Source organism: Rutidosis leptorrhynchoides, chromosome 5 (genome assembly GCF_046630445.1).
Source record: "Rutidosis leptorrhynchoides isolate AG116_Rl617_1_P2 chromosome 5, CSIRO_AGI_Rlap_v1, whole genome shotgun sequence".
Classification (NCBI taxonomy): Eukaryota; Viridiplantae; Streptophyta; class Magnoliopsida; order Asterales; family Asteraceae; genus Rutidosis; species Rutidosis leptorrhynchoides.
Window position 1 is genome coordinate 113686351 of NC_092337.1, and position 26137 is coordinate 113712487.

Genomic DNA, 26137 nt, shown 5'->3' on the forward strand with positions numbered 1-26137 from the left:
TTTGAAACACAACAAGATTCCGATCTTCCGAGTACGATGGAATGCTAAACGAGGACCTGAGTTTACCTGGGAATGAGAGGATCAAATGATGCAGAAGTATCCTCACCTTTTCCCAACTCCTCCATCTACCTCAGCTTAAAATTTCGGGACGAAATTTTCTTTAACATGTGGGTAATGTAACAACCCTGCATTTTCCAACTTATATTATTAATATTTATTATTAATACTTGCGCTTTAATAAATGTATGCTTATACATTTTACTTGTCACCGTAATTGACTTTCCATGTCCCGACTTGTATTTTCGACACGTGCTTTTCACGAATAATATTTCGAATATTATTTACGTTCATAATTAATTATTATTAATTATTTTTAATTAACTAATGTAAGTAGTTAATTACTTGGGCTTGTTACTAAGTTGTTGCATACTTATACATGGGCTTTTATTATTGGACTTGGACTATCAAGCCCACCCTACATTTCTTAATGGACTAGTTAGTGAGCCCATCATATTACTAGTGATTTATTAAGGCTAAACAAGATTAATTAAGTTAAGTGAGGAGGCAAAGATGTTTCAAGCATGCAAGCACCAACTTTCCATGCATTTAACCTTATATTCTTCCTAGCATACAACACCCTCCCATACATGAAAGAACAAGTTGACCACCCCCCCCTTTGGGAGCCCAAAACCGTCGGCCTTTTGGTGGGGAGGGATTTAAAATTTTTTTTTTTTTTTTTTTTTTTTTTGTGTTACTTATATGCTAGTATTACTTCATTTTACACACACCATACTTACACCACTTCTTTCTCTCAACTTTTCTCTCTAAATTGTAAGTGAAAAACTTTATTTTTCTTTTTCCTTTAAAAAACGCCAAGTTCATCATCAATTTGCTTGTTTGTTATTTGTTGTTGTTAAAGATCAAACTTTCTAGTTTGTATCTTTATGAATCTTGCTTCTTTCATCATTTGTTTGATGAGGAATCAAGAACAAGGATCTAAGCTTGTTAGCTTATGGTTCTACACTTGAAAAGTTATGAAGATCTAAAGTTCATAAGCTTTAAGATCTTACTTGTGTTCATGTTTTGGAAACTTAAGGTTTATTGTCTTAAGATCCAAGTCTTGACTTGAATCTTCTTAAGTATGAAACAAACATGAACTTGTTACTTGTAACTTTAGTTTATTTCTTTATTTTGTTTTAAATTCGTGACTTTATTATTTTGGTCAAGTGTTACTAGTTAAACTTGATCTCATTTTTCTTGAAACTAAAGTTTAAACTTTGTAAGTTCAAGAACATGGAAGTTTAACTTTCTAGTTATAACTTCATACACTTATGTTAGATCTAAGTTTCTATAGCTTATGGTCTTTCAGTTTTTTCTAAAACAAAAGCTTATAAGCTTATATATACATTCTACAAGATTAAAATCTAAGCTTCATAACTTATGGTTTTATTAAAGTGAAGATCCAAGTTCTATAACTTAGGATTTAACTTAAGAACACTAGATCTAGACTTTTTAGTCTAGGATCTTCAAGATCTAACTAAGATCTAAGTTCTACAACTTAAGATCTTGTTTATTTAGTTTACATTCAAGTTTATAGCTTAATATTACTATTAGAACTCATGTATGTGTCGGATCTAAGATCTTGATGTAACTTTGGTTCATCAACCTCCTTACAACCCTTAAATGAGTTGTGCTATTTATCTTAGACATACACTAGTGTCATGACGGTCAAAACTTGGTTAAGGTGATGTAAACACATCAACGAGTTGTACACTTGAAGCTACAAGCATCAAGGATGAGAACCGTGATAAACATCAAGCACCAAGAACCCACCGGAGCACTTTGCTTACTGTTTTTGAGGTCTGATCAGTCACCCGGGCTACTGGAAAAGTTGATTTCCAGATTGTTCGGTTCGAGTAGATGACTTTTCATTTAGGACTCGTCTTAATAAAATTTACGGTTTAGGATTTATAGCCTTCCGAAAGTCACTACACCTTTGTAACGTTGTGCTGAAATTTCTGACCTACTCGCACTTAAACCGTCGCCACCGTCAAACGAAGACGAGTTTGGTTATGAAATTTGGTCAGTGGTTGGAGGACTCACATACGGAGCCATATCCACTAACTACGCGTCTTTTCGATTTGTATAGAGGTCGTAGCAGCTGAACGAAGTCAGCCTTTGTTTCGATCTCTATTCTTGATTGAAAACTTACTTTACTTTTTACTTATGTTGATGAATGATGATGATACTTAAGACCTAATTTACATACTTTTAAAACTTTGGGAACGATTTACTGACTTAGTAACTTTTGACTTAGGTTGAGGACCTTTCGGACCAACTACTTGCTTACTTATCTCGTACCGACTTTACTACTTTTTCACTGTGAGTTATAGCATCCCTTTTTACTTTAACTATTTTGAGAACTGAGAATACATGCGCTTTTTACGTTTTACATACTAGGCACGAGTACTTAAACTTTATATATGTGTGGGTTATATAACGGCATAAACTTTCCCCTTAGCTCGGTAACGTTTAGTCATTAGTTTTTGAACCGGTGAACGCGAATCTTAGATATGGATCCATGGGGTTTGACATCCCCACTCGGGCTAGTCGCGCTAGCATTTAACGGGTGTTTAATACTTCGTAAACTTACGCACTCGCCAAGTGTACTTTTAGGGGGTGATATTACGTTAAGTTAGTTACCAAGTGCCCACGGTTGAGCATATACTTTTCATACTGTTTTGAAATACTGAAATCCCGTGACCTACCTTACATTACTGTTACATTTAAACTATAGCTCACCAACATTCGTGTTGACGTTTTTAAGCATGTTTTCTCAGGTGCTTAGAGGTTTGATGCTTCCGCTGTAGTAGTCTTGCTGTGTAGACTCCCGCTGCTTTTGTTAGAGATGTCTCTGCATGAAACGTTTACCTTGCATTCACAACTATGTTACTTTTGAAACAATGAATTTGTAATGACCATTGGGTCTCGTAATTATGTTAATTGCTTCTATTCGTAGAAGCCTACTATCCTTTGTAAAACTTTTGATGTTGGTTATGACGTCACCCTTTCTTATGAATGCAAACTTATTTTAAAACAGCATATAGTGTTTGACCTTGTAATGATCCTGTTGTTTATGATCCGTACACGTTATTTTTGTACGGGGCATCACACAATGGAGTGGAGGGGGCAAGCTCTCTAACTTGTTCCCAAGACTCTACATGTTAGAACAAGACAAAGGCGCTACATTCAAAGACCGGGTTCAAAAATTGGTTCGAGCTTAGCTTTCTCATGGAATTGGACGAGAGATCCGTCGGGGCGCACAAAAGGGGAGCTAGATCGTGTCGTCGAGCTGCTACAGATTCTGAATTTCGACAACAATGGAGCAGACAAATGGAGCTGGACTCTCGGTTCGGCTTCGAATGGGCTGTTCAATGTTAACTTGCTCACGTCGGCTATTGATGATAAGTTGCTAGGTACTATCTCTTCCACTCACCCCACTTTCCATAACAACTTTGTCCCTAAAAAAATAGAAATCTTTATGTGGAGGGCGTTAAAAAAGCGGTTGCCGGTTCGGGTCGAACTTGACAAAAGGGGTATCGAACTTGACAATATCCGTTGCCCCCTATGTGATGACGACTTAGAATCGGTTGCCCACTCCATCATTTTTTGCAAGTTTGCCTTAGATATTTGGGAAATGTTGTTTAGGTGGTGGGGGCTTGGTAGCTTTTCATCCTATAGCCTACTCGAGATTACTAGCGAAGACAACTTCATATCGGCATCCTCTCGTGGGACTAAAATTTGGCAAGCGACAAAGTGGGTTTGTGCATATTTCATTTGGAAAAATCGCAACAATAAGATCTTCAAAGGAAAGTGTTATAATGGACCGGTTGCATTGTGTGAAATCCAAGTTATGTCCTTCGAGTGGATATCCAAAAGATCAAAGTTGAAGAATCTTGATTGGCTCGTTTGGCTTAGTAATCCAAGTTCATATCTCAACATTATGTAATTGTGTTCGCGTAGGTTGATTTGTATTTTAGCCTGTAAGTAGTCTCGTTGCTTCCTTTGCAACGTTTCGTGTTTTGACCTAGACCCTTTGCTCTAGGTTTCTCGTGTATTGCTCGTTGTTTTTAATAATATTGTTGGCCTTTCAAAAAAAAAAAAAATAGAACACCAAAAGCAGTTCGTTGTTCTTCAATTTCTACGGAGGAACGGGCATAAAGTACGTTAATTAATTAGTACTCGACACATGAGAAAGTTTCGATTTAATTACATTAATTATAGAATGTTTTGAAAATTATTAATGATTAATTAGTTAAAATTAAAACATTAGAAAGTTTGATAAATGTATACTCCGTATTTTGTAAACTAAAGCTATATAACCTATATTTATATTTATGTTGGGCTTGAATTTGATTAAAATTCAGTCTTAGTTCCTTATTAGGTTTAAAACTTCACTAGTAATATATCAAGCGATGCCTAAGTAATATGAACAGGAAAAATATGTTCGTTTGCACGTCAATTCCAATCCAATATATGATATATCCAAATCTATCTTTATATTTTTAAATAAACAACTAGTACATGACCCGTGAATACACGGGTTTGTTCTTAAAGTCTTACAAAATACAATCAAAAATAAGTTATAATTATTAATTCACATATCTCATAATAATGTAAGGTAACAAACATGTCCAAATAATAATTTTACAAATACGATATAATTATCGATTCAAATGATACTATAAACAAAGCAATGTACCAAATATGTCCAAATAAAAATTTAACCATGTAAATGTGAGTTATATAAATGTTTATTTTCTGTGGGATTAAAGTAACCATTTATAGTAATTCAAATATCAATCAGCGGTAGGTAGTATCATCGGTGGGTAGTACGCTTCTTTCTAATTTACTATCGCCAATTGTAGCACTATTGTCAAGAATCCAAAAAATTAGGGTTTTCTCTCCGGAAAAAGGGCGATTTACGGCGCTCATCTATTGTTTCATTTTTTTTCTTCCAATCTCATGCAATAATCGATCATCTGCTAGTGTGGATCCCTATTTAGGCAACCTGGAATATGGGAAAACATTCGGGGGGAAAGAAAAAACCCAATATTGTTAATACGGAGCGTGTTTTACGAAATCGCAAGATTGGTGGGGAGTCTACGGAGACTTCTAATGCAACTGGAGAAGAAAACGAACTCGATCAATCGAACACTGAGGTACAATCAACTACTATTAATCTGGATCTTGATGATAAAGTTAGTGTGCACTCAGCTGAGGAATTTTCTGAGGACAATTCATATGATGAGAATGTAAAGTTTGATAATTCTATTCCTGATTATGAATTTCCGAAGTTAGGGGTTTCAGTTAACTTAAAAACTCCTGTTGTAAATTCTAGTCATAAAGTAGATGAGCAGGTACATGGTGAGAAGGTGCATGAGAGCAAACAGAATGCTGGACAACAGGAGGGTACTCAAAAAAAGTCGTATGTGGATATGGTGAGTGGGCAATCAATAAAACGCAAAGCTAATTTCCGTTTTATTGAGAAACCGATGGATCTTGATGAGAATGTTGACGTTGAGATTCCGTTGAGTGCTGTGAAAGAAGCAGCAGATCGGTATAGTTATACACTATATGGATATTTCATTGGGAAAAGGATAGCTTACCCGGTTGTCCAGAACTACGTAATGAATACATGGAAGAAATTTGGTATTGAAAAATCGATGATGAACGCGAAAGGTTTTTTCTTTTTCAAGTTTAGCTCGGAGAAGGGTATGTTGGATGTCTTAGAACATGGGCCATGGATAATTCGCACGGTCCCAATAATTTTGAATAAATGGTCGCCAAACGTGTCTCTCACTAAAGAAGACATTACCAAAGTACCAGTTTGGATTAAGCTGCATGATATTCCGTTGGCTGGGTTTACGGAGGATGGATTGAGCTACATTGCATCGCAGGTGGGTGTTCCAATTATGCTAGACTCTTATACTAGTACCATGTGTATGGAGTCATGGGGTAGGCCTAATTATGCGAGGGCGTTGGTCGAAATTTCTGCTGAAAAGTCTCTAAAGAACAGCTTGAAGGTTGCCATCCCCTCGCTGGAAGGGGGTGGGAAGACTATCAATGAGGTTCGGGTGGAATATGAATGGCGTCCACCACATTGCGAATATTGCAAGGTCTTTGGTCATAAAGAATCCCAATGCCCCAAAGTTATCCCAGTTGCAAAGGTTAATCGTGTGGATGAAGATGGTTTCGTGGCAGTTTCAAAGAAGACTAATGGTATTGTTATTGGAAAGAAACAGAATGATGGGAATAAGAATAATACCGGGTTTGTTGTTGGGAGAGCAAAACAAAAGTTGGTGTATCGTCCGATTCGTAAAGACGTTATTCTAGATGAGGGTACAGGTACAAGTAAAACCAAAGACTCTGAACAGGTTAATACTTCTAATGTTTTTAATGTTCTTGCTGACTTAAATGAAGAAAACACTCAACATGTGGACATCAATAAAGGATTGATTGATGAGGAAAGTGACTTAGAAATTGATGATGAAAATGTGGGACGGAAACAAAAAGTAGATAAGCAATCTGAGGGGGCAAGCACTCCCGGTAAAGAAGTTTCCAATGATTAGTTTTGCTACATGGAATATTCGAGGGTTGAACCGAGTCCCCAAGCAAAACGAGGTTCGTGAGGTAATTATGGAAAATAAATTATGTATATGTGCCATCCTCGAATCGCATGTAAATATCACTAAGTTAAATGGGATATGCAACTATGTGTTTCCAAATTGGTGTTGGTCATCTAACAACAATGTTAGTATAAGGGGTACACGAATAATACTAGGATGGGATCCTGGTATTGTTAATGTAATGGTGCTTGGTACAAGTGAACAGGTGATGCATTGCCAAGTTAAAGTCATTAGGAGTAATACCCACATGTTTATGTCGTTCGTATATGCAGCAAATCGATATGTTCAAAGAAGAAGTTTGTGGAGTGAGTTGTGTATGCACCATAGGCTCGTGGGGATTCACCCATGGGTTATTATGGGTGACTTCAATGCCTCTCTGAGTGAAGATGATTCTTCGGTGGGCTGCTCACGCATCACGATTGCAATGAGGGAATTTAAAGAATGTGTTGACACCATCGAAATTTCGGATGTGAACCAAACTGGTTTACGCTTTACATGGAACCAAAGACCTAATGCTATGGAGGGAATACTGAAAAAGATTGATCGTGTCATGGCTAATGCAGCCTTTATTGAATAGTTCACTAACGCTTATACTATTTTTCAACCATACAGAATATCGGATCATAGCCCAGCTGTGCTAAAAATTCCTACGCAAGAGGGTGTTAAACCGAAGCCTTTTCGATTTTGCAATTATTTGGTGTATAAAGATAAATTTCGAGAATGTGTGGCAGCAGGTTGGGAGGTAAATGTCAATGGCCATAAGATGTATCAGTTGCTAAAAAAATTGAAATTTTTAAAGAAGCCTCTAAGGAAACTTATGTGGGAGAAAGGTAACTTGCATACTTGTGTAGAAAAATTACGAAAAGAGTTAGATTCGGCTCAACGATTGCTTGATCAAAACCCTCACTCCGATTACTTGCGAAGAGAAGAAAGTGCCAAATTGAAAGCATTTAATGAAGCTTTACTTGATGAAGAGCGCTTTTTGAAACAAAAATCGAAGGTAGAATGGTTGCGTGCCGGGGATGGTAACAATAGTTACTTTCATAAAGTTGTTAAGGGAAAGCAGAACAGGAGTCGCATAGAGGCTGTTTTGGATAGTAACGGAACAATGGTGGAAGGAAGAGTAGTCCCTGATGTTTTTCTTAAGCATTATGAAAACTTTTTAGGGTCGTCTGTTCCTTGTACTCCTATACCAGATCCGGGTTCTTTGTTTACTAGACGATTACCGAGTGATATAGCTGCTACTATGATATGCCCTATTACAGATAGCGAAATTAAGGCTGCTATTTTTGATATCGGAGATGGTAAATCGCCAGGCCCCGATGGTTATACGGCTGTGTTCTTTAAAAATGCATGGGATATTGTGGGGCAAGAAGTGATAGAGGCGATTAGGGAATTTTTCCATAATAGTCAAATGCTAAAAGAGATAAATCATACAGTTATTGCTCTCTTGCCGAAGGTTCAGACTCCATCTAAAGTGAATGATTACCGTCCGATCTCTTGTTGTAATGTTCTTTACAAATGTATTAGTAAAATAATTACCGCAAGAATGAAAGTTGGTTTGGACTTAATTATTAGTGAGAATCAATCAGCGTTTATTCCAGAGAGACGTATTTCAGATAACATCCTCATAACTCAGGAAATTATGAAGAATTATCATCTTGCTAGTGGTCCGCCTCGGTGTGCATTTAAGGTTGATATTCAGAAGGCGTATGATACTGTCGATTGGAATTTTTTGGAGGTGATCTTACATCAATTTGGATTTCATGGAACCATGGTAAAATGGATAATGACGTGTGTTTCCACCACATCATTCTCTATAAATATTAATGGGGATATGCATGGTTTTTTCAAGGGTAGAAGAGGATTGAGACAAGGTGATCCTTTGTCTCCCTATCTTTTTACTATGGTGATGGAAACTCTTACATTGATGTTACAACGAAATATTCGAAACTCGGATGACTTTCGGTTCCATCCTAGATGCGAAAGACAACAAATTATTAATGTTTGCTTCGCCGATGACTTATTCATGTTCTCATACGCAAATAAAGGTTCGGTTAAAGTTATCTCTGATGCAGTGGAAAGTTTTAAAATGTGTTCGGGGTTGGTTCCAAGTCTTCCTAAGAGCACAGCGTTTTTTGGGAATGTGAATCAAGCCGTAAAGAATGAGATTCTTGCTCTCCTCCCTTTTGAGGAGGGAACGTTGCCCGTTAGATACTTGGGAGTCCCGTTAATTTCTTCTCGGTTGATGTACAAAGATTGTAAAACTTTGGTGGAAAGAGTGAAAAATAAAATAAATGATTGGAAAAATAAATCCCTTTCTTTCGCGGGTAGGGTTCAATTGATCTCGTCTGTGTTAACATCGCTTCAGGTATACTGGTCATCGGTTTTTCTTCTGCCTGATATGATTCTCAAGGATATTGAGAAACTAATTCGGGGATTTTTATGGTGTCAAGGCGATCTCAAGAAAGGCAAAGCTAAAGTCAGGTGGGATGAAGTGTGTTTGCCTAAACACGAGGGAGGTCTTGGAATTAAACGATTGAAATATTGGAACATGGCGCTTATGTCATATCATGTGTGGAGCATTATTACGCGAAAGCAATCCCTGTGGGTTAAGTGGATTCACTCGTATCGTCTACGAAGAAACAATTTCTGGCTTGTGAAACCTGCTGCTGATTCAAGTTGGGGATGGCGAAAGATTCTTAGTATTCGTAACACTATTCGTCCACATATTATCCACCAAGTCGGTGATGGCAGAAACACGTCAGTTTTATATGACATTTGGTGTGATTATGGTCCTTTGGTGGAGATTCTAACAAATAGAGAAACACATAGGGCTGCAATCTCTATTGATTCAAATGTTTCTCAGTTTGTTAATGACTCGGGATGGTCGTGGCCAGATGTATTGTCTACAAAATATCCTCTTTTGTTATCTACTGATCCTCCTGATATTGGAAAAGATGATGTTGTTCGCTGGAGGGATGTGGATGGGGTTCTACACTGTTTCTCGGTATCGAAGGTCTGGGATACCATTCGGTATCGTCAGCCTAAAGTCCTGTGGTATTCTGTGATTTGGTTTGCGCAAAATATTCCTCGGCACGCGTTTATTGCTTGGCTACTTATGAAGCAAAAGCTGAAAACTCAAGATATGCTCAAACCATGGGACATGAATTTGAATGGGAATGGAGGTGTTGCTGTGTGTACTCTTTGTCAACTACAACCTGACTCTAACACCCATTTGTTCTTTGAATGTATGTATGCAAGTAGAGTTTGGGATCAAGTTAAGCAATTGATTCAAATTCCTATTAGTGGTAACTGTTGGCAAGTTTTCGTGCAGTTGTTGGCTCCGATCGCGCATCGGAGAGTGTCTCGGGTGGTTGTTGCCAAGCTTCTGTTTGCAGCTTCTATTTATTTTATTTGGCAAGAACGGAATGCTCGGTTGTTTAGTAACAAATCGAGAACAAGTGACCTACTGTTTCAAAACATTTTTTCTACGGTTCGTTACAAGCTTTTGTCCTTGAGGTTTAAGGATTCGGTGCAAGTTCGTCAATTGAAGATGTTATGGAAGATCACATAAAATTGGGGGTTTTTGTATGTTTTTTTGTTGCGTCTAGCTCGTCTATTTTTGCGAGTTGGTTATGTCTAGTTTTTGCTAGGTTTGGTGCTTTTGGTTTGTTCTTGGACTACAGGGCACTCTTGTAGACTTGTAATCTGTATTGTATCATTTTTTTGTTGAATGAATTTTGCCGGGTGATTACCCTTTACCCAAAAAAAAATTAAACATGAAATTGAAGATCATCAGAATACCTATTGACCAAACGTGCATGTTAGAAAAGTCTAATCGATACCATTCGGAAAAATTTGTATATAAAAGAAAAGGGTATGATAAATGTAAAAGTGCGTGTGCAGGGTTGTTAACATTATTTTGTTCAATTGCGGTATTCGAGCTCTAATATGGCAAGAAGATTCTATTATTTTATTATCGTTGTTTTATACATTACTCCAACAATATTGAAATCGGCATCGTTCCCTGGTTAGTTTCACATGCCAACGACTTATCTTGATTATTTTATTCAACTATAGTAAGACATCCTCCTTTTACAAATACACCAACTTTCTCTTAAGGGACTTTACTTAAATGCAAGTTATAAAGTTATGTTATAATGTCATTCACTCAAATTCTCCAAACCAAGTTAAAATGTAACATTCAAGTTTAAAATAGTAATAATTTTGAGAAATGCACATGGCCAGCACATGTTTTACCCACAATTATCATTAACTCATTATATACAAATTTCTACCTCCATATACATTAACCCGTTAAAGTACAAACACTAACTCCAATTCAAAAGCATCACAATTGTATGTATACAAATGCTAAAAACTTACAAATAACTTTTATATGATTAGGACTGGGAACTAAAAATCAAATTTAGGACCAATGTAATTAGGCTTAAACTCACCTTAAAGTGGCATGTTATACCTTCAATTGCAAGTTTACCATTCATGAACGTTGCATCATGATTAGAGAAAAATTAGAGAAGTCCTTCCCCAGCTCCATGAAGAGTAAAGAAAAACTCACAAAAAAGGCAGTAATATATATATATATATGATCAAACAACAAACCTCCACCATCATATGCTACGATAAACATCTACCTTCATATACCACAACAAACACCACATAAATAAATTATAATATGAACAGATACTACTAATATTAAAAAATTTATATAGCAATAAAGCATGGGTACTTAAACTAAGATAGTAAGTGAAACAATGATATGGTGCACTGCTTAATGAAGTTTATCTGAAGTATCTTTTACCAGTTGCCCAATATGTAGTTATGTCTTGTGCCTAACATTTTAAATAACACTCATATGACAAAACTGATATATATACCACGCTCATATGACAAAACTGATATATACAATAAGGGTAGTATGAATAGTCAATAAAAAATAACCGCATTAAAATGGTTATGATTAAATTGAATAGCCATTTTGTCTTATGTTTAATGTTTTCAGATAGTGAAACTATATAGAGAACTCGGCTGTCCAGTTATAATTCTACACATCCAAAAACAATGAAATTTAAGCAAGCATTTATATGACTGAAAATACATATACACTCAAAATGCTACACACTTCCAACGAAATATGCAAAATTTACATTGAACATAAACAAATGGTTCATGTGTAAAATCATGCTCCATACAATGACTCATTCATATTTACAGCTGGTTCCAAAATCTTTTAAAATCCTTTTTTTATTGAAGCATTTAATCGAACGGATAGAGTGCAAAATAGAATAGTTCATCAAATAATGTTTTGGTGAAACAAACTTGTATATAAAAAAAAAAAAAAAAACTAAACATCTAAATCTACCAAACACTCATTTAAACTTCATATGCACACATAAAAAACTAAGAAAAAATGTTCATCTAAATTCAAGGAAAGAAAAAGAAGCTTAACAAACAAAATCAAAAACTGCGTTAAAACTTGGGCTTTAGACCTCAAAAATATACATAAATTAGTTGACCGGAAATAGACTCATGAAGAGACCAAGTAATACCGTGACAAATTGGAAGATGATAGAGACCATCAGATGAAACCGAAACCTGTTACGAACATATGCTAAAAGAAGTAAAATAATAAGAAGAAAAGTGATAACAAAAATTAATACAAAACATTCAAAACGAACCTGAATCAAACAAATGACAAAGAGAAGATTAGATGATTTGTCTTTGAATTGAAAAAGAAAAAACAATAACCATGAATAAACCGGTATTTACTCATAATCAAAGAAGAAGAATAAAACCCATTGATAGTATTTTCTTTGGTGTGGGTGTAGTAGACATAGAGATAAGTAAAGAGATTTTTTTTGAAAAATGTACAGATTTTTTCAATGATGGTTGGCAAAATTGACCAATAGAAGCAAAGCTTGTAAAGAAAGTTTATCTCATCTCATTGATAATAAGAAATCACTAATAATTACTCTACATACCTAAAATACATTCGACAAATGAATAGCTACTTTTAAAAGCTTCACAACCTTACACTAAACTTTTTACTCTTCACAATTCACCCTCACTCTTTACAATACTTACCTTCTACATATCTAAAAGACATTCGACAAATGAATAGCGAATTTTAAAAGCTTCACAAACTTACACCAAACTTACACCAAACTTTTTACTCTTCACAATTCAACCCCACTCTTAACAATTCAACCCCACTCTTTACAATACTTACCTTCTACATATCTAAAAGACATTCGACAAATGAATAGCGAATTTTAAAAGCTTCACAAACTTACACCAAACTTTTTACTCTTCACAATTCAACCCCACTCTTAACAATTCAACCCCACTCTTTACAATACTTACCTTTATACTTTTTATAAACTTACCCCAAACTTTTTTTAACCATAAAACTTCTCATTCATTATGTATCCATCACACAATTTTTACTATCTAATACCTATTAATTATTATTATCTATACCTCTAAAAGACAAATGCCTTATGAATAGTTCCTCCTCATGCTTCAATCGTTTGTAGCTCGCGCAAAAAAAGTTGTACCCACAATGCTATCACAATAAACATTGACAACTATTATGAACTTTAAGGGACCAAATGTAAATTCCTATGATAAAAAATGTAAGCTTAACTTCAAGGGGCCAAATCTTAACTTCTTTATTTTTCATAAAACCCTCAACAAATCCACCTAAATTTTTAACTGCCTTTAAATTTTCGTACGATTCGGAATAGGTTTAACCGACATAACCGTTAAACACGAAATAATTTTATGAAATAAACACAACAAATTATATTCGAAACGAAACCCGACGCGAAGCAAGGGCTCCTCCACTAGTTATAATTAATAATAATGTAAAAAAAAGCTACTCGTATTAAACAAATTAAATAAATTATTAATTTAAATGAATTTGTGACATCATCAGCTTAATGGAAGGTATCTTAAAAATTTGTTAATGAAGTTTTAGTGATGTCATCAACATTGCCAAATTATTATTTATCTAACTAAAAGGCAAAGTCCAAATAAATAGTGAACTTTCTAGGCTTCACAAACATACACCAAACTTTTCATTTTTCACAATTCAACCCCACACTTTATAATACTTAACTATATAACTCTTATAAACTTACCACAAACTTTTCACATGTAATAACTTACCCATAAAACTTCTCATTCTCTATAAAACCACCACATAACTTTTACTATCTAATAACTATTCATCATCACCATTTTATTATTTTCATTTTTATTAGTATTATTACTATTATTATTATTATTATTATTATTATTATTAAATCAATCACATAATTTTACACTTTATTATCGTTTAACTAATTTTCTTATTACAAATTAACCACGTAACTCATTTTTAATAACCATTTTTATTGTTATTATATATATATATATATATATATATATATATATATATATATATATATATATATATATATATATATATATATATACACACACACACACACACACACATATATTATATAAATAGTTTTTCCTATTTTATTAAATAGTTTGTACCAATCGTTGATGTACGTCCCACTTTTTTGATTGAGCATTTGGATCTTTTCTCTCGACAAGACGAAAACTAAAACAAAAAATGATGAATAATTATTTTCACGCTTATTACAAATCAATCACATAACTATTTTGCGTCTTCCTCGACAAAACGAAAAATAAAACAAAAAAATGATAAATAGTTACTTTCTCAATAATTAGCTATGTTATTAATGTTAATCAAGGGTGAAGAACCGGCGCAAAGCCAAATCGCCCAACTAGTTATAAGCATTTGATAAAAAGAAGACGAAAATGGTAATATTCCGTAATACTCCGTATGTTTGAAGGCGGCTTTTGGTTACGTGGCGTTGAACCAAATCTTCTAGAATTGCAATTGTTACATTTTTAGTCCTTGTTATATATAAAAGACATTGGACAAATGAATAGCGAATTTTACAAGCTTCACAAACTTACACCAAACTTTTTACTTTTCACAATTCAACCCCACTCTTAACAATTCAACCCCACTCTTTACAATATTTACCTTTATACTTTTTATAAACTTACCGCAAACTTTTCGCACTTCATAGTTTAACCATAAAACTTCTCATTCATTATGTATCCATCACACAATTTTTACTATCTAATACCTATTAATTATTATTATCTATACCTCTAAAAGACAAATGCCTTATGAATAGTTCCTCCCCATGCTTCAATTGTTTGTAGCTCGCGCAAAAAAAATTGTACCCACAATGCCATCACAATAAACATTGACAACTATTATGAACTTTAAGGGACCAAATGTAAATTCCTATGGTAAAAAATGTAAGCTTAACTTCAAGGGGCCAAATCTCTAAGGGGCCAAATCTTAACTTCTTTATTTTTCATAAAACCCTCAACAAATCCACCTAAATTTTTAACTGCCTTTAAATTTTCGTACGATTCGGAATAGGTTTAACCGACATAACCGTTAAACACGAAATAATTTTATGAAATAAACACAACAAATTATATTCGAAACGAAACCCGACGCGAAGCAAGGGCTCCTCCACTAGTTATAATTAATAATAATGTAAAAAAAGCTACTCGTATTAAACAAATTAAATAAATTATTAAATTAAATGAATTTGTGACATCATCAGCTTAATGGAAGGTATCTTAAAAATTTGTTAATGAAGTTTTAGTGATGTCATCAACATTGACAAATTATATACGTAGTATATAAGATAGGACAAGTTCATCTTGTCATCATCATACTTGTTTGTGAGTAAAAAATGGCTATACTCAAAAGAGCTACAGGACTTGGTATACTAATTGACTACAGAAGTATTAACACGACCAATAAGGTCAAATATGAATTGACTAGTGTTCCAAAAAAAATGGGTATAAAGTGAGTCGTCCGAGATATGTATATGTCCGTAATAAATACATAATTCGAGAAAAAATAATTTATTTAAGTATTTTAAAAAACGAAAAAAATTACAAATCAAGATGTTGTTATAGAGATAAGTATTGTAACAAAATCTTAAAGAAAAAGAACAAAATGTTATAAAATATCTAGATTGTGTTATAAAATATCTAGATTGGATGTTAATTTTATTATTATTATATTTCTTGCATAGTAATATTTTATACTATAAATAGACATGTATGGTAACCATTTAAGGTGCACCATTTCTCTTGAAATATCAATATCAATATTTCTTCTCTCCTTCTTCTCTCTTTTTCTCTCCTTGTTCTTATAACCATTAAAGGTAGTTATAAGCCTACTGAATTATAACACGTTATCAGCACGAAAAGCTTAGTGTAATTAAAAGATATCTCAAACGATCACGAATCACTAATCAAGGTATGAAATTATTAATAATTTTCAGACTCGAATATATCAAATTTTGGACTACAAACATTTATATTTATGTTATTTAAGTTATATATGGTCGGTTATACCACCTGAATTATATTTCTGTAATCTAACTTTTACTAACTTCACTAACATTTATATTTATGTTATTTAAGTTATATATGGTCGGTTATACCACCTGAATTATATTTTCTGTAATCTAACTCTTATTAACTTCACTAACATTTATATTTATGTTAATAAGACCTCATGATTGTACGCAACACGTCATTTGACAACACGGTACTTTATGTACGCAACACGTCATTTGACAACACGGTACCATGGGTCGAGATTAATTCCGATCAATACGAATACGACGGGGTCTTTATATGTTATCTAACATTTATGATTACTTATGCAATTAATCATTATTTATTTCATGCATACTAATGTTTATTCTTAGATTTATAATTTTAAAAGTTAAAATAAAAAAATAGTTTGTATTTTTATTAAAAGTAAATCTTAAAAGTTAAAATAAGAAAAAGTAGTTTGTACTTTTATTAAAAGTAAATCTTAAAAGTTAAAATACAAAAAGTAGTTTGTATTTTTATTAAAAGTAAATCTTAAAAGTTAAAATAAGAAAAAGTAGTTTGTATTTTTATTAAAAGTATATCTTAAAAGTTAAAGTAAGAAAAAAAAGGATGGTAAAATGGAATAGTTTTTTGTCAAAAATGAAGTATTGAAAATGAAGTGGTCTCCTTCTTTAACTAAAAAAAATATATATATACTTTTATCAAATGAATTTTTTTGTGGCCGACAATTTCAAACACGAGTCCGTGTTTAGTTTATCAAGAATATCTCTTGCTTTGGTGAAAGGTCACGATCACGATATCAGGTGTTGTGAAAGAATTAAAAAATTGGTCAAGTGGCCTTTTAAAAACTAGAAAAAAAAATTTAAACAAAAAGTTTTTTTTTATATATTTATAATTTACGAGTAACGTAAAAAAAAGGAAGTTTTTTTTTTAAAAAAAAAAAACAAAGAAAGTGTTTAAATGAGTTTTACAGAAAGGGGGAAAGCAAAGTAAAAAAAAAAACTTTTTTTCAAACAAAGGTAAATGAAAGTAGGACTTAATACAAGAAAAAAGTAAACATCTTCTAGACGTGATAAAATCTATCAATGATAAGTATTAGACTTGATGAGCTAAATGTGACAAAAATGTTTCAACATGTCTTATGTTAATTTTCTAAAATAAGTTATTATTATTCCGAGTTTAACACATATACATATGTTAATTAAAAACAACTTTTTTGTTCTTATGTAGTGTTGGGTTGCAATTTTGGTTGTATGCCATAATTCCATCCAGTAGAGTGACAATAGAAAACTTTTGATGATAATCAATAAAAAAAATTTTTTTTTCCAAACTTGTCAAATGTTTTGTTAAAAACGTGACCGTTGAAAAAAGGAGGTTGAATAATAAAACTTAAAAAATAAATTATTTTTTCTAAGAGTGTGCATCAAAATGGCCCGTTTAATAATGGGGAGTAAAAATATAGTCAAATTGTTTCAACGAACAAGGGTTCAATTGGATGTCTCTTAAAAAAAATCCGCGGGTACGGGTGATGGATCCAATGGATCCGCATCCACGACCCGCGGGTGCTATCCCTAATTGTGACAAGTACAAATCAACTAAAAGTCTAAAAAATAAATGCTCTTATAGGGACCAAATGTTCACAATAATTGCCTAAGCTAGATATGAAACAAATAGTTCATAAAAAAAAAAAAGGTCGTTGTGCGTTTTCGGGATGATAGCCGAAATACACTTACAAAAGTAGGTCAGCCGTCAATTCTTTATGGCCATATCAACGCAGATCAATAAAATCATTTATGGTTTTGATAAAAGATTAATTAAAAATTAATTGTTTTTTGGTCTTGGATTCTCGGTAACAAAAGCAAAGGTTGTTTTTGGTTGCCACAACAAACAAGACAGAGGTTGTTGACTTTTGTTGTTAAACATGGCACAAGTGAACAATAACAATAGATTATTGTTTTTGAAAAGAATAATGATGCGTTAATTTTATTGTATAAAATAAAATTAAAGAAAATGGTTTTCATTGATGATTATGAACAAACGCAAACAAAGTGTTTGTGGTATTTGGTGATTAAAAAAAAAAGTGCATCTAAAGCTTCTACTGAAAATAATATGCATCTAAAGCTTCTACTGAAAATTAATGTGCAAGGTACAACGTATAACTATATGGTCAAATTCATTTGAGCCTTCGGAGTCACAAGTATATGATGTATATATATATTACTCAATTAACAAAATAGTAAATCTAAATTAATTCATATGAATAGTAAAACAAAATTAATTAATTTACTATTCACATAAAAAAGCGCATATGATAAAAAGCGCATCGCATATGATAAGCGCATATGATAAAAAGCGAATATGATGAAAAGCACAACGCATATGATGAAAATCGCATATGATTAAAAGCGCATATGGTGAAAAACACAGCGCATATGATTAAAAGCGTATATGGTGAAAATGATATATGATAAAAAAAACACATATGGTGATTTATAAATAAAAAAAAAACACATATGGTGATTAATGGAAAGCATATATGGTGATTAATGAAAAGTATATTGTGAAAAAGAATCACAAATGTTTCTTGAAAGAATTCAAGGTAAGATATATGAACCAATTCATCCATCATGTGAACCATTTTGATATTTCATGGTTCTAATAGACGCATCTAGCGGATGGTCTCATATTTGTATGTTATCAAGCCGTAATATGGCATTTGCAAAGTTTCTTGCACAAATTATTAAATTGAGAACACATTATTCTGATTACACCATTAAAAGGATGAGACTTGATAATGCTGGTGAGTTAACATCTCAAGCATTTAATGATCATTATATATCTACAGGGATTGTTGTTGAACATCCAGTTGCTCATGTGCATACACAAAATTGGTTTAGCTGAATCAATAGATAAACGCTTACAGCTAATAACTAGACAATTGATAATGAGTACAAATCTCTCAATATTTATATGTGGACATGTAAATTTACATGCTGCGACATTAATTCGCATTATACCATGTGGAAGTCGTAAATATTTTCACTTAATACTTGATTTTGGCCAAGAGCCAAATATTTTCTACCTTAAAACATTGGTTGTGCAGTGTATGTTTCAATTGTATCACCACAACACAATAAAATGGTTCTTCAAAGAAAGATGATAATATATTTTGGATATAAAACATCTTCAATCATAAGATATATTGAACCCATGATGGGTGATGTTTTTACAGCACGTTTTGCTGATTGTCATTTTAATAAAACATTGTTCCCTAGATTAGGGGGAGAAATAAAAATAAAAAATAAAATGATGCTTCATGATGTGAACATCAATTAAGGTATATTGAACTCGCACAAAAGAATGTGAAACGAAAGTTCAAAAATAATGCATATGCAAGAACTTGCAAATTAATTACTTTATGCATTTACAGATATAAAAAAGTGACTAAATCATATATACCAGCGATAAATGCTCCAGCTCGAACTGAAATTCCAAAAGCTGGCAATAATGTCACTGTTGAGTCTTTGCCACGCATCAAACGTGGAAGATCAATTGGTTCCGAAGATAAAAATCCTCGAAAAAGAAAATCAGCTGATAATGAGGTAAGAGAAAGTGTTCAAGAAGAACCACAAATCAATATTCCTTCTGCAGAGGATATTGATAAATGTAAATACTAAAATTGCGATAAATTATGCAATATTATGGAACCGAAATGAAACTAAAATCTCTATGAGATATTTTCATATAATGTTACAATGACATCATGAATAAATATGATGATCTGGAACTAAAATCTGTCATTGAATATACAAAATGGACATGATTGAGCTCAATGGAAAGGAGCAATAAGAGCTGAATTAGAATCGCTCGATAAAAGAAAAGTTTTCGGATCAATCGTTATCACTTTTAAAGATGTGAAACGTATGGGATACAAATGAATTTTTATCCGAAAAGAAATGTGCAAATGAAGTTACAAGGCAAAACTTGACTTGTAACTCAATATTTCCCACAAAGACCAGAAATGAATTAGGAGGAAAAATTATCCTCCTGTAATGGATACAATTACTTATTAGATACTTAATCAACCTGGTAGTTATTTAAATGCATCTCATGAATGTTGTTACTACTTATCTGTATGGATCACTTAATAGTGATATATATGAATATACCTAAAGGGTTAAGGTATCATAAGCATCTAATGTAAAACCCAAGGGAATATATTCCATTAAATCACAAAGATTTCTAAGTGGGTTTATACAAACGGGACGTATGTGGTATAACCGATTAAATGACTACTTGATAAAAAAAAGGGTATAAATATAAACTTATTTTGCACGTATGTTTTATAAAAACAATGTTCGGATATGAGATCGTAGTTGTTTATGTCAATGTTCTTAACATCATATGAACAAATAAAGAGATCTATGAAATCATTCAACTTCTAAAGAATTATTTTGAAATGAAAGATCTTGAAAAAACCAAGTATTACCTTGGATTGCAAATTGAGCATATGCCTAATGGTTTACTTGTACATCAAACAACTTATACTGAAAAGATTTTAAAACATTTTTTTTAAAGACAAACTCATTGTTGTTAGATCACTCAATATTGACACTGATCTATTTCATCCCTGCGAAGATCATGAAAATTTTAACAGATCGGAAGTTCTATATTTTAGTGCAATTGAGGTTCTTATGTATCTTATAGATTATACAAGATCTGACATTTTTTTTGCAGTTAATTTGTTGACAAGGTTCAGCTCAGCCCCTACCAAAAGACATTGGAATGGGATCAAACAAATAGTTTGATACCTTCGGGGAACTACTGATTTATAATTATTTTATTCTAACAACTCGAAACAAGATTTGTTTGGTTATACAGATGCAGATTATTTATCCGATCTACATAAAGCTAAATCTCAAACTGGATATGTATTCCTAAATGGAGGCACCGCAATATCATGACGTTCTCAAAACAAACACTTGTTGCAACATCATCAAATCATGCCGAAGTGATTGCATTACATGAAGCTACTCGGGAATGATTTTAGTTAAGATCAATGATACAAATCATTATTGATTCTTGTGGACTAGAACGCTATAAAAGCGTAACAACTATCTATGAAGATAATACAGCTTACATAATACAAATGAAAGAAGAGTATCAAAAATGACAGAACAAAACATAAATGCTGACGAGGCGCTAAAGCTATAAACGGTCTTAACGGTCATAAGTTTGATGGAAAAGAATGGTATATTGGTAAGGCTCAGAAAAAGACTGAAAGGGAATAGGAACTGAAACAACGGTTTGAACAAACCATGAAGGAGACTGTAGACAAATCACGAGGGCCAAACTTGTACATAAAAGATTTAGATGATACAGTTTCAGATGAAAACCTCAGATTTTTCTCATATACTCAAGATATCGTAAAAGACAACCAGATTAAAATGAGATACGTTCAATCAACAACTCTGCTGATCTTTATACCAAAGCACTGCTAACTGCTATTTTCAGAACACACGTTCATAATATTGGCATGAGGCATGTTCAGAAGATGTAACAACTCAGGCGTTGCCTACTTGAGGGGGAGTCAACTTTATGCTGCACTCTTTTTCCCTTAGCTAAAGTTTTATCCCAATGAGTTTTCTTTAGCAAGATTTTTAATGAGGCAGTACTAGTTATTCTCTAATAAAATTGTCATTCAAGGGGGAGTGTTATAAAATATCTAGATTGTGTTATAAAATATCTAGATTGGATGTTAATTTTATTATTATTATATTTCTTGCATAGTAATATTTTATACTATAAATAGACATGTATGGTAACCATTTAAGGTGCACCATTTCTCTTGAAATATCAATATCAATATTTCTTCTCTCCTTCTTCTCTCTTTTTCTCTCCTTGTTCTTATAACCATTAAAGGTAGTTATAAGCATACTGAATTATAACACAAAAGAAGTTATGCATTTTTTTAACCGTTGTTGAACTTGATTATGCAAAGTAGAATACAGAAACTTCGTTGACTTTCTCATAAACCTTGATTTCACTACGCTCAACAAAAAATCGAAATAGATAAAATTACTTCGTGTTCCGTTTTCAAGGACAATCGTCTTTACCAAAGTGTGAACATCAGAACAATAACATGGCAACGTAGACATAAGTGAAGCGGTCGTATTAGATTCTTGGGAATCATCAAAAGCATGCCCGGCATTTGTTTATTTATATGAGAATGGTGCATTATCAAGCGATGCCTAAAAGAAAATGACTCGTGCTGACAGCTGGCAACCAAGTGAAATAAATCATTCCATTCAAGTCTAGCATTTTCTCTAAGTCTCTATCACCTTAATTAACATGCTTAAAATGTAATACAATTTTATAACAATCACTTTAAAATCAATATATAACTATTATAGATAAAACCGCGCAGGGCTTGTCTAAGTGACTACTGAGTTACTTGTTCAATGAAGCACACCACCCGAGTTTGATTCCTTGCTGTATCAAATTTTTCAGAAAGGGAGTGTGAGTAGTAGCGGAACTTGAATCCGAATACAGATGGAGCGGGTGTAAAAAGTTAATAAATTTTTCTTTGTCAGCAGGTAAATACTAAAAAAAAAAAACCTTATTTTTTGGTATTTTTTTTTTTTTGTGTAAATTTTTTTCTTTCGTTAAATTCAGGTGGGGCGGATACCCCCTCTGGGTATAAATATGTTCCGCCATTGAGTGTGAGAAGATGGTGCGCGTAATGCGCAATTCACTCGATACGAGGTCTCGCTCTCCGGAGATTTGATTATTCGAGGTCTCGCGTTTATATGGGATTTTGTCGTTAATAAAAACTAGTAAACAATTTTTTCTAGTTGTGACAACCCGGAAATTTCCAATCAAATTTAAACTTTAATCTTTATATGTTTCCGACACGATAAGCAATATTTGTTAAGTTAAATTTCAAGAATTTTAAACTATGTTTATACATCCATTCAACCTCGACCAAGTTCCAACGATTCACGAACCATTAAACGAATATGATTATATATGTATATGTGTATATATATTATAACTTGAAACGTAAACAAAATATTAGATTAAATACTTTATATGATTGTATCTATTTTAAAATGTTTATCAATGGAATTAGAAGATAAGATCAAATGATTGAATTATCAGATATATTGAATTATGATTACAAGTCTCTGTTGAAAGGCCCACGTTGATTTGAGAAATCTTTCCATTTTAACAATATTCGAAAAATGGTAAAGTGATTTATAAATAAGAACAAATTGTCAATCATTGAGAACTAAACAAAGGATAGTGGAAGATTGAATCTCATAAAGACTCGATTGATCTATTTAGTTTCAAACGTACAAAAACGTTTTCAGTTTAAAAAGAACTTTATTATTAAAACGTATATAACTTTTATAAATATCTAGAACCACTTTTGACAACTCATTACTTAGCTAGTATGATAAAGATAACGATGTTTATATTTTATTTTATTAAATATATATAACGATTTAAATTAATATTATATATATTTATACGCGTATTATACGTACATAGTTTTATACTTTTACTATACTTAAACTTTACCTTTACTTTATTTTTACTTTACTTTAACTTTAATAATTCACTTTAATAATTCATACTTTAATAATTCACTTTAATAATTCATACTTTAATAATTTACTTTAATAATTCATACTTTAATAATTCACTTTAATACTTGATGTCAAAGCTAAGGGATACGAAATAGTTTATATTTTACTAGGAAAAACTATTAAATATGCTACAATTTTACACAAGATATTTATTTATTTATAGAATGGATCTACTTAAACCTTGCTACAACACTTATAGGCAGTGTACCTAATCGTACAGTAGTGTAGTCTTTAGTAAGTCCGGTTCGTTCCACAGGGAATCGTTTTTTAGCAAAGCTCAACGCTATATTAGTTTACTTTTATAAAAATACAAATATATATATATAAGTAATATTATTATTATAAAGGGGGGTTTTTATCGTTTAATGACCGGTTTGTCGATTTTAAAACTTTAGTCGCAGTTAAAACCAAATGTAAAATATTAAATAAATAAAAGACTTAATTTAAAGCGTAAAATAAATGACGATAATGAAATTGCAATAAAAGTGCGATAAAATAAAATTGCGATAATTAAAAAGTACGATAATTAAAAATGCGATTAAATAACAATAAATAAAAGTGCGATAATTAGAAGTGCAATTAAATATAAAATAAAGGAAATTAAATATGAAATAAAAGAAATATGCTTATTTAAACTTCCGTAATCATGATGTTTGACGTGTTGATTTTAGTTTTATGCCCATGGGTTAATTGTCCTTTGTCCTGGATTATTTAATATGTCCGTCTGGTTTTTGTCCATAACAGTCCATCAGTCATAAATATAACGTGCGAGTGTCCTCGTCAAATTATCCTTATACCCGAAGTTAAATATTCCAACTAATTGGGGACTTAAACTGTAACAAGATTTTAATACTTTGTTTAATAATTACACCAGGATGTCGACTGAGTGTAACCCAAGGTTTTAATATTTTGTTATCAATTATACTAAGTGTCCTTTGTACATAATTTCACCCCTGTTTTAATTATTCTAGTGGCTATTAATCCATTCCCGTGTCCGGTTAAATGAACGATTATTCGTACATATAAATACCCCGCCCATCGTGTCTGATTGAGTGTATATGGTAATTTATAGGGACGCCTAATTGTAAATCTTTATATTAACATTAACAAACTATCATTTAGTTAAACAAATATAAAGCCCATTAATAGCTCATAGTCTAATTTCCACAAGTGTCGTTCTTTTGTCCAAACCCCAATTATGGTACAAAGCCCAATTACCCAATTTTAGTAATTAGCCCAACATCATGATTACTTCGTTTTAAATAAGCATAATAATAACTTAGCTACGAGACATTAATGTAAAAAGGTTGAACATAACTTACAATGATTAAAAATAGCGTAGCGTTACACGGACAGAATTTCGACTTACACCCTTACAATATTCGCTAACATACCCTTATTATTAGAATTATAATTAAAATTAAAATTAAAATATAAATTATAAATATAAATATATCGTATGAATGAGGAGAAAAAAGATGATGAAAATGATCAGATTTCGGTTTGCTTTATAGGGAGTTTCAAAACTGGGGGCTCCGCGACTCGCGGCCATTTTGGCCTTCAAACTCCGCGAGTCGCGGAGAATGAAATTACAGCTCAGCCCCTTGGAGTCTTTCTCTGCCGACGGTTTTTATTTATAAATATAATATATATATAATTAATATAATTAATTATATATTATGTTATATTTATATACATAGTTAACTTGTAATTTTTAGTCCGTTGCGTCGAGCGTTAAGAGTTGACTCTGGTCCCGGTTCCGGATTTTCGAACGTCCTTGCGAATTATTTTATATCGTGTACTTTGCGTTCCGCAACTTGTACTCTTGTCATTTTTAGACGTTTCTCATTAAAAAATTGAACCTTTTGATTGTCTTTTGTACTTTTGAGCTTTTTGGTCGTTTGCGTCTTCAATTCGTCGAATCTGTCTTTTGTCTTCACCTTTTATTATTTAAACGAATATCACTTGTAAATAGAACAATTGCAACTAAAAGCTTGTCTTTCTTGAGGAATAATGCTATGAAATATATGTTCGTTTTTAGCATTATCAAATATTCCCACACTTGAGCGTTGTTTGTCCTCAAGCATATCGTCTTGAAATACTAGAATCACTTCTTTATTCTTCACACTTTGTACATCAGTGATTTCTATATGGCGGTATAAACAATGGTAGTAACGATATGGTTTACAGTCCCACATGACTATAAAAATTTAGATCCATTAAGGAAATTAGATCTTTATGAAAACATTTGATCTTTTGAAATCTAGTTTTTACCCTAGATAAGTTTTCCGGAATAACCCTTTACCGGTGTTT